A 13,225-nucleotide genomic window follows, 5' to 3' on the forward strand; every position below is an offset into this window, starting at 1 on the left:
AATAATGACTCTTTTTTGATGTGGAAATATTGTGGTTATCTAGGAGGCTGTTATTCTGAGAAGATGAATGGTAAAGCATGCAACTTCAAATATTAACTGTAAGCCTGGTGTGGTGGCACATGCCTGTAATCCCAGCTGCTTGGGAGTTGAAGCAAGAGGATCACAAGCTGGAGGCCAGTCTAGGCAATTTAGTGAGACCCTGTCTCATCTCAAAATAAAAAGGGGGGGGGGTGAGGCTAGGAGTATCATTGGTGGAATGCCTCTGGGTACCAAAAAAAGAAAAAGTAACTGCAAATAAGTGTGTCTAGAGAAAGAAAGAGAAAGCAAATTTGGCAATGTGTTTACACAGATCCCTTCAGAATTTAGAGATAGTTATTTATTTTATTATTCCTTCATTCTTCCTGTTTGAAGTTTTAATAAGTATGGGAAACAATTCAAAACTTATTACCTACATCTTTGTTTTATATATAAAGTGAAGCAATTTTCAACTTCATAGTTAAAATTTGATTTATAATGTTTTTAGTAAAAAAAGTGTAAGGGCTGGGGATGTGGCCCAAGCGGTAACGCATGTGCGGGGCGCTGGGTTCGATCCTCAGCACCACATAAAAATAAAATAAAGATGTTGTGTCCACCGAAAACTGAAAAATAAATATTAAAAAATTTTCTCTCTCTCTCTCTCTTCTCTCTCTCTCTTTAAAAAAAAATGTAAAAAATGATCTTTTTCCTTCATCATGAAAGAACTGTGGTACTAATAACTGTTACCAAATATTTTTGCTCTGGATTTTTGAGTACTTTTATTATTAGTTCTATTTAATTTTTGTTTTTTCTTAAATGTAGATTAGTTACTTATTAATATAATATGGAAATTTTTAAATACATTGGGACATTTCATTGATGCATCTTTTTGTGAGCCGTAAAGCTCTGAATCATTAGAAAATCTACTATCAAATAAAGAGCAAAACTATTTATTAAGAATAAGGCAGTAGCAAATATATTTTACTTCAGTTTCTTTATTATGAATAGTTGTTCTGCTAGCCTTTTAATCACTTGAGTCTAGCAATGAAATTTATGAATTATTAATTTGATTTTTAAAATTTCTTAATAGTTTGAAATATGATGCTGATAGAGTATCACGTTATGTACTAAGCTTTAAATGTTTATCTTTTTTTTTTTTTAAGAGAGAGGGAGAGAGAGAATTTTAATATTTATTTTTTAGTATTTGGCAGACACAACATATTTGTTTGTATGTGGTGCTGAGGATCGAACCCAGGCCACATGCATGCCAGGCGAGCTCGCTACCGCTTGAGCCACATCCCCAGCCCTAAATATTTATCTTGAAAACATAAATATGTCACTAAATCTTGAACACTGATGTTATCCTCACCCAGAATCACAGAGGCCTCTTAGTATTCACGCAGGATTGGCTCCAGAATTGCTGCACACACCAAAATCCACCGATGCTCAAGTCCCTTACGTTTAATGACATATAGTATTTGTATGTAATGGGTGAATACCCTCCATTGTGTTTTAAGTCACTCATAATACCTGACACATTGTGAATGCTATGTAAATGGTTGTTCTACTATTATTGTTAAGGAAATAGTGACAAGAAAAAAGTCTACACATATAAAGCTTTTTTTTTTTTTTTCCTGAACATTATTTTTTGTTTTTCTTTTTTGATACCAGAGATTAGATTTAGGGCAACTTAACCACTGAGCCACATACCCAGCCCTTTTTTGTATTTTATTGAGACAGGGTTTCACTGAGTTACTTAGGGCCTCACTGAGTTACTTAGAGCCTACTTAGTTGCCAAAGCTGGCTTTGAACTTGTGATCCTCCTGCCTCAGCCTCCTGAACCACTTGGGATTATAGGTATGTGCCACTGTAGCCAGCTTTCCTGAACATTTTTAATTGATAGTTTGGTTGATTCCATGGATACAGAACCCAAGTAGATATGGAGGGACTGCTATGTTTATGATGTACTAATAAATAAGTAGTTTTCCAGAAAAGATATGAAAAGTAACAAGACATAAACTAAAAGTAGAAATTGAAAAAAAAAAATCCATCATGTTTTTTTCATCACAACTTTTCAGCTTGTTTTTGCTTTTTCTATCACCATTATGTTTATTGAAGGGAATACTTTTTGTGGCATTGGTAAGCAGAGTCTAGTTTGTGTATTTACTCTTTTTTTTTTTTTTTTTTTTGTATTGGGGGTTGAACCTAGGGGCACTGTACCACTGAGCTACATCCCTAGCCCTTTTAATTTTATATTTAGAGATGGGTCTCACTAAGTTGCCCAGACTAGCCTCAAAAACTCGCTACCCTTCTGCTTTAGCCTCCCGAATAGCTGGGATTACAAATTTACACCACCTCCCCTGGTAGCAGATTCCAGTTTTTGTGGAAACAGATTAAACCCACAATTTGTAATGAAAAACCTGACGGCCTTAAGGAAGGCAAATATGAAAATTCTGGGTAGGCTGGACTTCTCATACACAGTGACTAATCAGTTCATCCAATATTTCTAGCCACCATCCACATAACTAATGACTATGTAAAATGAAAATAATGAAAAGAACTTATGCTTCATCATCATGACAGAAATAGCCCCAAGGGAACAGAGTTACCATTCTGATTTCCCCCATTTGCAGCCTCCACACTTCAGAAGAACTGGCAAGCTACAATTGGCACTTGAAAAAGTGTTACAAAACACTGACAAGTATTAGAGAAATGTTGATTAATGTAAACAGCCTGCCTGGAGGAATAATACCTTTCTTAAGAAAACTGATTTTCCAATTAGCATTTCTATGGAGACACTATTTTCAGAGAACTCTAGGGAGAATTTCAGGAAAAATTATTTGCCTTTGCTGGAGAAAGAGGGGTGTCATCAGGTTTACTTATTAATTTTTTTGAAAGACTGAAAAAGAATTGATAGGTTTTTATAAAGAAAATGGACTTCAGAGGGAAGGAAATTCTGACGCATGGAACAACATAGATGAAACTTTAGGAGGTTAAGTGAAATAAGTTATTCAGAAAACTGTAAAGGGTTCCACTTACATAAGGAACCTAGGGGACTCAGCATGATGGAAATGAACGGAGAATGTTGGTTGCCTCTCCATCTCTCTCTCTCTCTTCTCCCCCCCACCCCTTTTTCCAAGGATGGAACTTGGGGGCCTCCTGCCTACTAAGCAAGTGGTCTACCACTAAGCTATTACCCCTGATCCACCACATTTTTAAAAATTGTTATTTATTAGTCCATTATAGTTATTCACAATAATGGGGTTCATTTGACACATTCATAGATGCATCTAACATAATTTCCTTCATTTTACTCCCCAGTACCACACTTTTTTTTTTTTTTTTTTTTTTTTTGGTACTGGCAATTAAACCCAGGGGGCACTTTACCACTGAGCTAAGTTCTCAGCTCTTTTTATTTTTTATTTTGAGACAGGATCTGTCTCACATAATTGCTTAACACCTCACTAAGTTGCCCAGGCTGGCCTCAAACTTGTGATCCTCCTGCCTCAGACTCCCCAGTGGCTGAGAATTCAGATGCTGCGCCTAGCATCACCACATTTTTTAAAAGACAATAAAATTCCTTTTATTTTTTTTTCATGTATCTGTTCTTTGTTTGTTTGCCTTTGAAGTAGCAGAGATTGAGCCTAGGGTCATTATCACTGAGCTACACCCCCAGCCCTTTTCATTTCTTATTTTGAGACAGGATCTCCGAACTTGCTATCCTCCTTTCTCAGTTTCCTGATAGCTGAGATTCAAGATTTAAGCTGATATGCACCATATTTTGGACTCTCTTCCTAATTTTTTTTTTCTTTTTTTGGTACCAGGGATTGAACCCAGGGGCACTTAACTACTGAGCCACATCCCCAGCTGTTTTTATGCTTTATTTTGAGACAGGGTCTCACTAAGTTTCTTAGGACCTCGCTAAGTTGCTGAGACTGGCTTTAAACTGCAATGTGAGGTATGGACTGGGTGTTGCCTTTTTGTTTAACTTTGAGATAGTGTCTTGCTAAATTGCTGAGGAATGACATTGAACTTTCAATCTGGGGCCTCAGCCTCCTGAGCCACTGGGATAGGCACCCACTGCCACACCCTGGCTTTCCTGTTTTTTTCCTAAGCTTATGAATATCACTGTTTTGTACTGAGCACTTACTAAGTGCTTTCCATGTTTGTAGTACCCCATTTGATCCTCACATAATTGCTATTAGATAAGTACAATGGCAATTGTACTTACCCTCCGAGGTAAGTACTATTATCATTTCTATTTACTGTGGCCCAGTACTCTCACAGAGTCATGTGGGAGAGCCCAGTTCCTAATCCTGGTGTTCATGAGAACATATGGGACGCCATTAGTCACAGATGAGTGTAGTACTTAGTTACCCTCCAGTGCCATTCCATACTGGTTTGTTCTTTGTTATAGTTGTTCTTTTACAGTACTGGGGCCTTTTACCTCTACGCTTCCTCCCTAGCTCTTTTTGTTTAATTTTGAGACAGTGTCTGGCTAAATTGCTGAGGGATGGCCTTGAAGTTGCAGTCTCCAGCCTCAGCCTCCCATGTCCCTGGGTTCACAGTCATGTGCCACCACTCCCGGCTGCCCTATTCTTTACTATTTCTACATACCCTATATATCTACTGATAGAAAAGTGAAACACACACACATACACAAACTATATATAGTTCACAAGCTTGGTAGGATTTCTCTCAGTTTTTTGAATTGAAGTTGATACTTTAAGAATTTATATTCCTGCAAAGAGAACTAACACCTGCCCCAGGGCTTTGGAATTGTTTCTGCCAGTGGAAAAAGGCAGCCACCTTCAGTCCTGGGCTTTCTGGCAGCACCCAGTCCATACCTCACATTGCAGTTCAGCAAATAAAGGGAGGGCTCAGCAGCCAGCCTAAGCAGACAAATGAGAGCGACAGGAAGTCTTAATTTCAAAGACAGAGTAGCACCTGTCCTGGTTTTCAATTTTTCAAATGCTAAAACTGAAAGGGGAAAAATAAAGGAAAGGTACGTATGGTTTTGTGAATAATACTGTTTTGAGAAGATCTTGGCGACAATAGACAGGTAGACTGAGTATTGACAACACATTTGGAAGCATTTGTCCTGTTGAATGGGAAAGGATGTGTTTCTAACCTCCAAAGCTCTCTTGAAATCAGTGGATTTCAAACATCTTTGACCACGAACCATATTAAGAAATACATTTTAAAAGATCTCAGCCCAGTTGTGTCACATACCTGGAATCCCAGTGACTCAGGATTCCAAGTCCAGGCCCAGCCTGGGCAAATTAGCATGACCCTATTTCAAAATAAATGTTAAAAAGGGCTTGGGGGTATAGTCAGTGGTAGAGTGCTTACCTAGCTTGTGTGAGGTCCTGGGTTCAATACCTAGTACCAAAAAAACCACTTAATCCCTCAACTCTGTTCTCTCCCCCCAACCTCATATACTCACACATAACACATACATAGGTTGCAGCACACCACAAAAAAATATTGCTTTACATTATGCTGTACCATTTTAAATTAAAAAAAAAATTGTAGTGCTGGGAATCGAACCCAGGGCCTTGACCATGCTAAGTATACATTCTAAGTACCCATAAAAAATGGTGACACAAGTCAGCCTAATAACTATAGGACAACTGGCAGATTTTTCTTTCCTTTATACCATTTTGAGATGAGGAGTCATAATTCCTGCCTGCCTTCTTGAACGTAATCTTCAATTTCAAATTATTAGAATTCAAATCACTTTGGAGGGTCTTTTGAATTCTTAGAGTTACTACCTTCTCTGCTGACTCTTTTCTGCCTCAAATTTCCCCCTCCCTTTCAGCATCCCCATTCCTTTCCCACCTCTCCTGGGATCCTTCTGGCCTCCCTGCCTATCCACACACCCCAGTTCTTGTGTATAACAAAAATTTTGAAAGCACCAGATTTGGGCTGGGAATATAACTCAGTTGGTAGAGTTGCTTAGCACTTCCCTTTTGCCTCACATGCGCAAGACCCTGGTTTCATTCCCCAGCACCATCATCAAAAGGAAAGAAAAAAAAAAACAGTAGCAGACATTCCATTCTGAAATGGAATCCTTCCTTACCTGTTACTAGGTATATCCTTGAACAAAGCACTTTTCCCTTTGCTTCCACACCTTGAAATGACTCCCCCTCCTCCCCAGTACTAGGGATTGAACCAGGGTCTTGCACCTGCATGCACTCTGTCATTAAACTACATTCCCCAGCCCCTACTCAACTCTGAAATGAAGATAACACAGATCTCTTAAGATAGTTGCTTGAATTGAAGGATTAACTGAGATAACATAATAAAACACTTAACATAGCCATTGGCCTTTCCCTTTTTTTGCCTGGGGTGAGTTGAGGGCTCTACCCTAAGTCAGCCAGAACTGGAGAACCACCACCCCTACTACCAGTGCATCTGGCACCATGGATTCCAAAGGTGTGTTCTGTGGAATTCTACTCCAGAAGTAGAATAAGTGGATCTCAGGGAAAGTAGGAGTCAGTGACCTTGAATACACTCCCATGTCTTACCCATTTATAGCCAGTTGCTTGGACACAAGCAACACTTATGTCCAGCCATCGTGGACATAAGTGTTGTAATCCCAGCTGCTCAGGAGGCTGAGGCAGGAGGATGACAGGTTTGAGACCAGCCTCAGCAGTTTAGCAAGATCCTATCTCAAAATAAAAAATGAAAAGAACTGGGGATAGAGTGGTATTAGGGAGTGAATCAAAAAAAAAAAAAAAAAAAAAAAAAAGCAACAGGAGTATTTGTATGTTTTTGGAACTAGGAATGCAAACTTCCAAACTTTGGGTGAGAGGGCTATAAAAACAAATATTGAACAACATACAACAGCTGTTTTCTGTGGCTAAATGCCCTGAAATGCTTGCTTAGATAATATAATAAGACAAAAATGTGGCTAACCAGTGAGAGGTTAATGGAATTAGGTCTTAAATATGTTCCCCTTGAAAGTCGTGCCATCTCACCTAATGAATGTGAAGCTGTGTGTTGGAAAGACCTTGAGAAACACATACAGAAATTAGGAAGTCAATTAGATACCAGCTGGACTATCTTTAGGAATGTGATCTGTTCTAGGATTATTTTTGAATTGAGAACTTCTACTTTCCTCCTGGAGACTTTCACATCTTCTATTTTATTAGCCATGGCTGAAGTCTTTCAAATCTTTGAATAAGGTTTAGTGAGAACCAATGAGCCCTGGTTAAATAAGAATCCCAATAGCTCCAGCTTGCCATGATGTGGGTAGAACTCAAACTCAGTCATCTTTTTTTTTTTTTTTTTTGCTGGTGGTGGGGTACCGGGGATTGTACTCGGGGGCACTTGACCACTGAGCCACTTCCCCAGCCCTATTTTGTATTCTGTTTAGAGACAGCATCTCACTGAGTTGCTTACTACCTCGCTTTTGCTGAGGCTGGCTTTGAACTTACGATCCTCCTGTCTCAGCTTCCCAAGTCGCTGGGATTACAGAAGTGTGCCACCTCGCCTGGCTCAGTTATCTTTTAATTCAACAGTTCTCTGCCTACCAAGAGACCTTCTAGAACTTCTTCTCTGTGTCCTTCTTAATTTGAAAACTTCTCTTTGAAATCAGGCTTACTTTAGGGAATTTTTTAAAAAAACTATTGATATGCAAAACTTTCATTTATTGGTAGAGTGAAAGGAAAAAAGAGAAAATATTTTTTTTTTCACTAGATTTGGCTTTTTCCAGTAAGGAAATACTAGGAAACCAGATAAACAATCTTGTCTCAGATCAGGCTTTTAAAGTAATAATAATAATAATAATAATAATAATAATAAGAAGAAGAAGAAGAAGAAGAAGAAGAAGAAGCTGCTGTCATCGTCCGTCAGGTGAGGTGGTATATTTCTGTAATCCCAGCTACTCAGGTAGGAAGCTGAGGCAGACTACTTGAAAGTTCAAGGTCAGACTGAGTGACTTCGACCCTGTCTGAAAACAGAAAGAGCTGGGAATGTAGCTCAATGGTAGAGCACCACTAGGTTCAGTTGTCAGTACCTCAAAAAAAGTGGCTTTGGGAACTAGAAAATGGTAAACAGTGTACAATTTGCTAGTGATGGCTCCAGTAAACCTTTATGAATGAAACAATTTGTTGAAATACTTAGTTTTTAAGAGCTTAATGCCCTTGAACATAAAACTCCAGCTGTTTGCGATCCTGTGTTTTCCTGGGCTTTTGGTCCTGAGTAGGTGGACATTTTCTAATCCCTTACAACTCAAGATTTAGTGACCTCATATCCCATTTTCTTGAGGAAGGGCTGTGTTAATGGAAATAAAACTTCTGAAGTATCATTCATTCCAGGTAATACATTATTGGTCAATACATTTATTTAGATCCACCAAAAATATACTTCTAGGTATTGAGGACATGAGGAACCTTGTAAAAGATACTCTGAGAACTTGGAGGATAGCTGCATAACCAAAACTTAACACTTACCAGATGTGGTGGTGCATACCTGGAACCCCAGCTGCTTGGGAGGCTGAGGCAGAGGTTGCAAGTTTGAGACCTGCCTGGGCAACATAGCAAGACCCTGACTCAGAATAAAAATAAAAAGGGTTGGGGATGTGACTCAGTGGTGGAGTGGCCCTGAAGTCAATCCCTAGTACTGTTACACACACACACACACACACACACACAAATGAATGATAAATAATAATAAAGTGCTATAAGAGAGAGTAGAGTCAATCTTCAGTATTCTCAGGGGATTGGTTCCAGGACCCCTGAAAATACTGAAATCTGTGGATATTCATGCACTTATGTAAAATAACAGTATCTGCATATAACCTATATATATCCTCTTGTGTACTTAAAAACTTTATTTATTTATTTATTTATGCTGGGAATTGAACCCAGGGCATTGTTCATGCTAAGCACATTCTATCACTATACTCTCAGCCCTTCTCCCATCATCTCTAGATTCATTTAATGACTAGTACAATGGAAATGATATGTAATATTATGCTGTATTGTTTAGGAAATGATCAAAAGTCTGCACATGCTCAGTAGAGACACAATTTTTTTTCAGATTATCTTCAGTGCAAGGTTGGTTGAATCCATGTATGAAGAACCCATGGATGGGCTGGGGATGTGGCTCAAGCGGTAGCGTACTCACCTGGCATGCATGCGGCCTGGGTTTGATCCTCAGCACCACATACAAACAAAGATGTTGTGTCCGCCAGAAACTAAAAAATAAATATTAAAATTCTCTCTTTCTCTCTCTCTCTCTCTCTCTCTCTCTCTTAAAAAAAAAGAACCCATGGACATGGAGGGCCAACCGCATATGGTATTTTTGTTTCTGAGGATTGAACACACGGCTGTTTTAACACTGAGCTACGAACGGAGCCTTTTTTATTGTTTTCTCTTTTGTTGGTACTAGGGATTGAACCCACGGGGGCTTTACCACTGAGCTACATCCCCACTCCTTTTAATTTTTTGAGACAGGGTCTTGCTAAGTTGCTCAGACTGCCCTTGAATGTGGGATCCTCCTGCCCTAGTCTCCTGAGTTGCTGGAATTACAGGCATGTGTGCACCACAGTGTCCCACCCAACTGCATATGTTAAGTGTCAAGTAAAAGTTAATGTTCCTTGAGTGCTTTAAGAATTCATGGGGTCATGGTACTGGAGGTAGAGTCACCTTGAGTGCCTCATCTGAGCACTCAGATTTGTTTGGGTGACATTGACCTTTGATTCTGTGTTCCTGGGAGAGCACAACAAATAGTGACATATTTCATTCTCACATACAATAAAGGTTGATTTTACTAGTGGAAAGTGGCTGTCATTTCTACATTGTTTAAAATAAAAATCATGAGTGGATCTTCATGAAGGATAACCTGACTATTAAATTTGGTCTATGCCACTGTTTCTGAGCTTTACTAATAATACTTCATTTTTACTTGTTAATTCCTTCCAAACATTCATTAGCACTGAAGTTACAAAATTTAGGGATGTCATGTGAATGGCAGCACTACCCATAGTAGCCAAGAAATGGAATCAACTCAGGTTTCCATCAGTGGATGAGTGGATAAAGAAAATGTGGTACATGTACATGATTGAATATTATTCATCCATAAAAGAGGTGAAATCCTGTCATTTAACAGCAACTTGGATGCAACTGGAGTTCATTATGTTAAGTGAAATAAGCCAGGCACAGAAAAACAAATACCTGGAAGCCAAGAGAATCAGGTAGAACACTTTACTGTTTTGGAACTTTAACCTATAAGAAATTCCAATCATCTTTTTTATCCTGGCCAGATCATGTTTGAAGAGGACCTGGGAAAGCTTTAGAAAAGGACCTTATTGAAGCTAATCCCAAAAAAACAAAGGTCTAATGTTTTCTCTGATATGTGGATGCTGATCCATAATGGTGGTGGTGGGGTGGAGCCTGGGAGGAATGGAGGAACCTTAGATAGGGCAAAGGGGAGGGAGGGAAGGGAGGGGGCATGGGGGTAGGAAAGATAATGGAATGAGATGGTCATCATTATCCTAAGTACACGTATGAAGGCATGAATGGTGTGACTCTACTTTGTGTACAACCAGAGACATAAAAAAATGAGCTCTATATATGTAATATGAATTGAAATGCATTCTGCTGTCATGTATAAAAAATTAGAATAAAAACATAATTTAAACAGAAAAGGGCTTTATTGAGATTACGTGTGACCATTGGCACTCTGATTCGATGTATTGTTTATCGATCTAGAATAATGATGTTATTGAGGATCTTTAGCTGAAGTAGCCCCACTACACAGAGCAGATGCTTGTAGGAACCAAATTGTGTTTAAGTATTTATTTATAACAAAAGAATCCTGTCTCTCATGACACATGATTGGTTGAGGAATAACAAATATTTGCAAATACATGTTTTTATTATTGTTTGTTTGTTTTATTTTTGTGCTAGGGACAGAACCCAGGGCCTTGTCTGCTACCACTGAGTTATACCCCCTAAAATTATGTGCTGTGTGGGGTATTCTGCTATGAAACAGGTTGGGTGTGGTGGTTCACACTTAAATGTCCAGCTCCTCCAGAGGCTGAGGCAGGATGATTGCAAGTTCAAAGTCAGCCTCAGAAACTTGGTGGAAGTCAAATCTTAAATAAAAAATAAAAAGGACTGGGGATATAGCTCAATGGTAAAGTGTTCCTGAGTTCAATCCCCCTCCTCCCCAAAAAAGAAACAATAAAACAGGATGCAGAACACTCAGGGGGAAAAGTAAAGACAAATGCCGCATGTTCTTGTTCATATGTGCAAGCTAAAAAAGTTGATTTCATAGAAATAGAAGTACGAAGTAGAATAGTGGTAATAGTGATAGGAAGGGGAGAGGAAGGAGAGATGGAGGCAGTGTGGTCTAGATCTGGAATGTTCCCAAGGGCTCATTTGTTGAAGTCTTGGTCCCTAGTTTTGCCATGTAGGGAAGAGGTGGAGACTTTGAGGAGTGGGTCCCATTGGAAGGAAGTTAGGACACTGGCAGCACGACCTTGAAAGGAATATTGGACCCCTACCCCCGCCTCTCTTTCTTCCTCTCTTTGCTTCCCAGCTGCCCTGAAATAAAGAGGTTCCTTCCGCTATTTATTTCCACCATGATGTACTGCCTATGTACTAAAACTATGAGTCCAAACCCTTCTTCCTTGTAAATTGATTTTCTCTGGTATTTTGTCACAGCAATGGAAAGCTGATTAATACAGGAGGTTTGAAAATGGTTGTCAAAATACAGGTACATAGAATGAATAAATTCTAATGTTCTATAATGTAGTTAAGTGATTATAGTTCACTATAGTGAACTATAATTTATTATAGGTACAATACAATTTATTATAGGTTTTATTTATTTGAGTTTGTGGTACTAGAGATGGTGGGCATGCTGGGCAAGAGCTCTCTACCACTGAGCTATATCTTCAGCTCCTATTATATATTTTATAAAGAACTAGAAGACAGGAGTTCAAAGGTTCTCATCATAAAGAAATGATAAATATTTAAGAAGACGGAAATGATGATTACCCTCCTTTAATCGTTATACGTTTTACATGTATTGAATTATTACACTGTCCCCAATAAATAAGTACAATTATTATTTTTTTGGCTGAAAAATGCTGAGATGATGACATCTATAATTTAAAAATTCATTTTGTTTTGTTTTATTTGTTTTTGGAACAAGGGTTTGAATCCAGGGGTGCTTTGCCACTGAGCTACATCCCCAGCTCTTTTTTGTTTTTTTTTAAATATTTTTATTTTGAGATGGTGTCTCCCCCAATTGCCCAGCACTTGCCATCCTCCTGCCTCAGCCTTCCTGGTCCCTGGAATTATAGGTATGTGCCACCATGCCTAAATTGAAAACTTTGTCCATGAACTTAATTGGGTCTGCAGTAGGTGAGGGATGTGGGCAGGCAAGGCTGTCAATATTCAAATTTTGCAATAAATTGCTTTGGCCCAGCCCCTGAAACCCCAAACCCTAGCATTTTTCAGAGCAAAGTTTGGGGACCATTTTCAGACTAAAGGAGTAGTCAGAGGAGGAATTTCAGGTATCCTTGCACCTTTAGAATTGTCATCATGATTTCCATTTTGTCCCCCAACCTCACAGATGGTGACTGCAGAGTCACCCTATAGTTAGGGCCCCCAACTCCGCAGGTACTGGAGATTCATCCCACGACTATTCTACTGCTGAGCTACATCCCAATCCCTTTTTAAAAATTTTGAGACCTGGGCTCACTAAGCTGTCCAAGCTGGCCTCAAATTTACAATTCTCCTGCCTTCAGCGTCCTGAATTTCTGGGATTGCAAGTGTTCACCATTGCACCCAATGAGTCATCATTCCTAACCAGGATGCATTGCTCCCTGTCAGATAGATGGTTGATTATACTGCTTTGAGCCTAACTTCTGAGTTTAACAGGAGAAACTCAATTTCAAGAAGTTCTTAAGAGCTCCTGTTACCCAGGAGCATCAGAAAAGCCCAGGAAGGAAGAGCTGTCGTGTGTGTATGTGTGCGTTTGTCCCCACACTGAGCGTCAAACCTAGAGCCTCATGCTTGCCAGGCACAAACTCTACCGCTGAGCCACACTCCCAGCCCTAGCACTTTGGGATTAAACAGGATTTTTCAACTTGGACAATTTGTAGTGTCTGCTCTGATTGTTATCTGGCATCTTTTTCTTCACTTCTAATTATTAAGGAAATCAAAACAGCTTGAAGCAAGACTCATTC

The sequence above is a fragment of the Callospermophilus lateralis genome, chromosome 2 (assembly GCF_048772815.1).
Source record: "Callospermophilus lateralis isolate mCalLat2 chromosome 2, mCalLat2.hap1, whole genome shotgun sequence".
Taxonomy (NCBI): Eukaryota; Metazoa; Chordata; class Mammalia; order Rodentia; family Sciuridae; genus Callospermophilus; species Callospermophilus lateralis.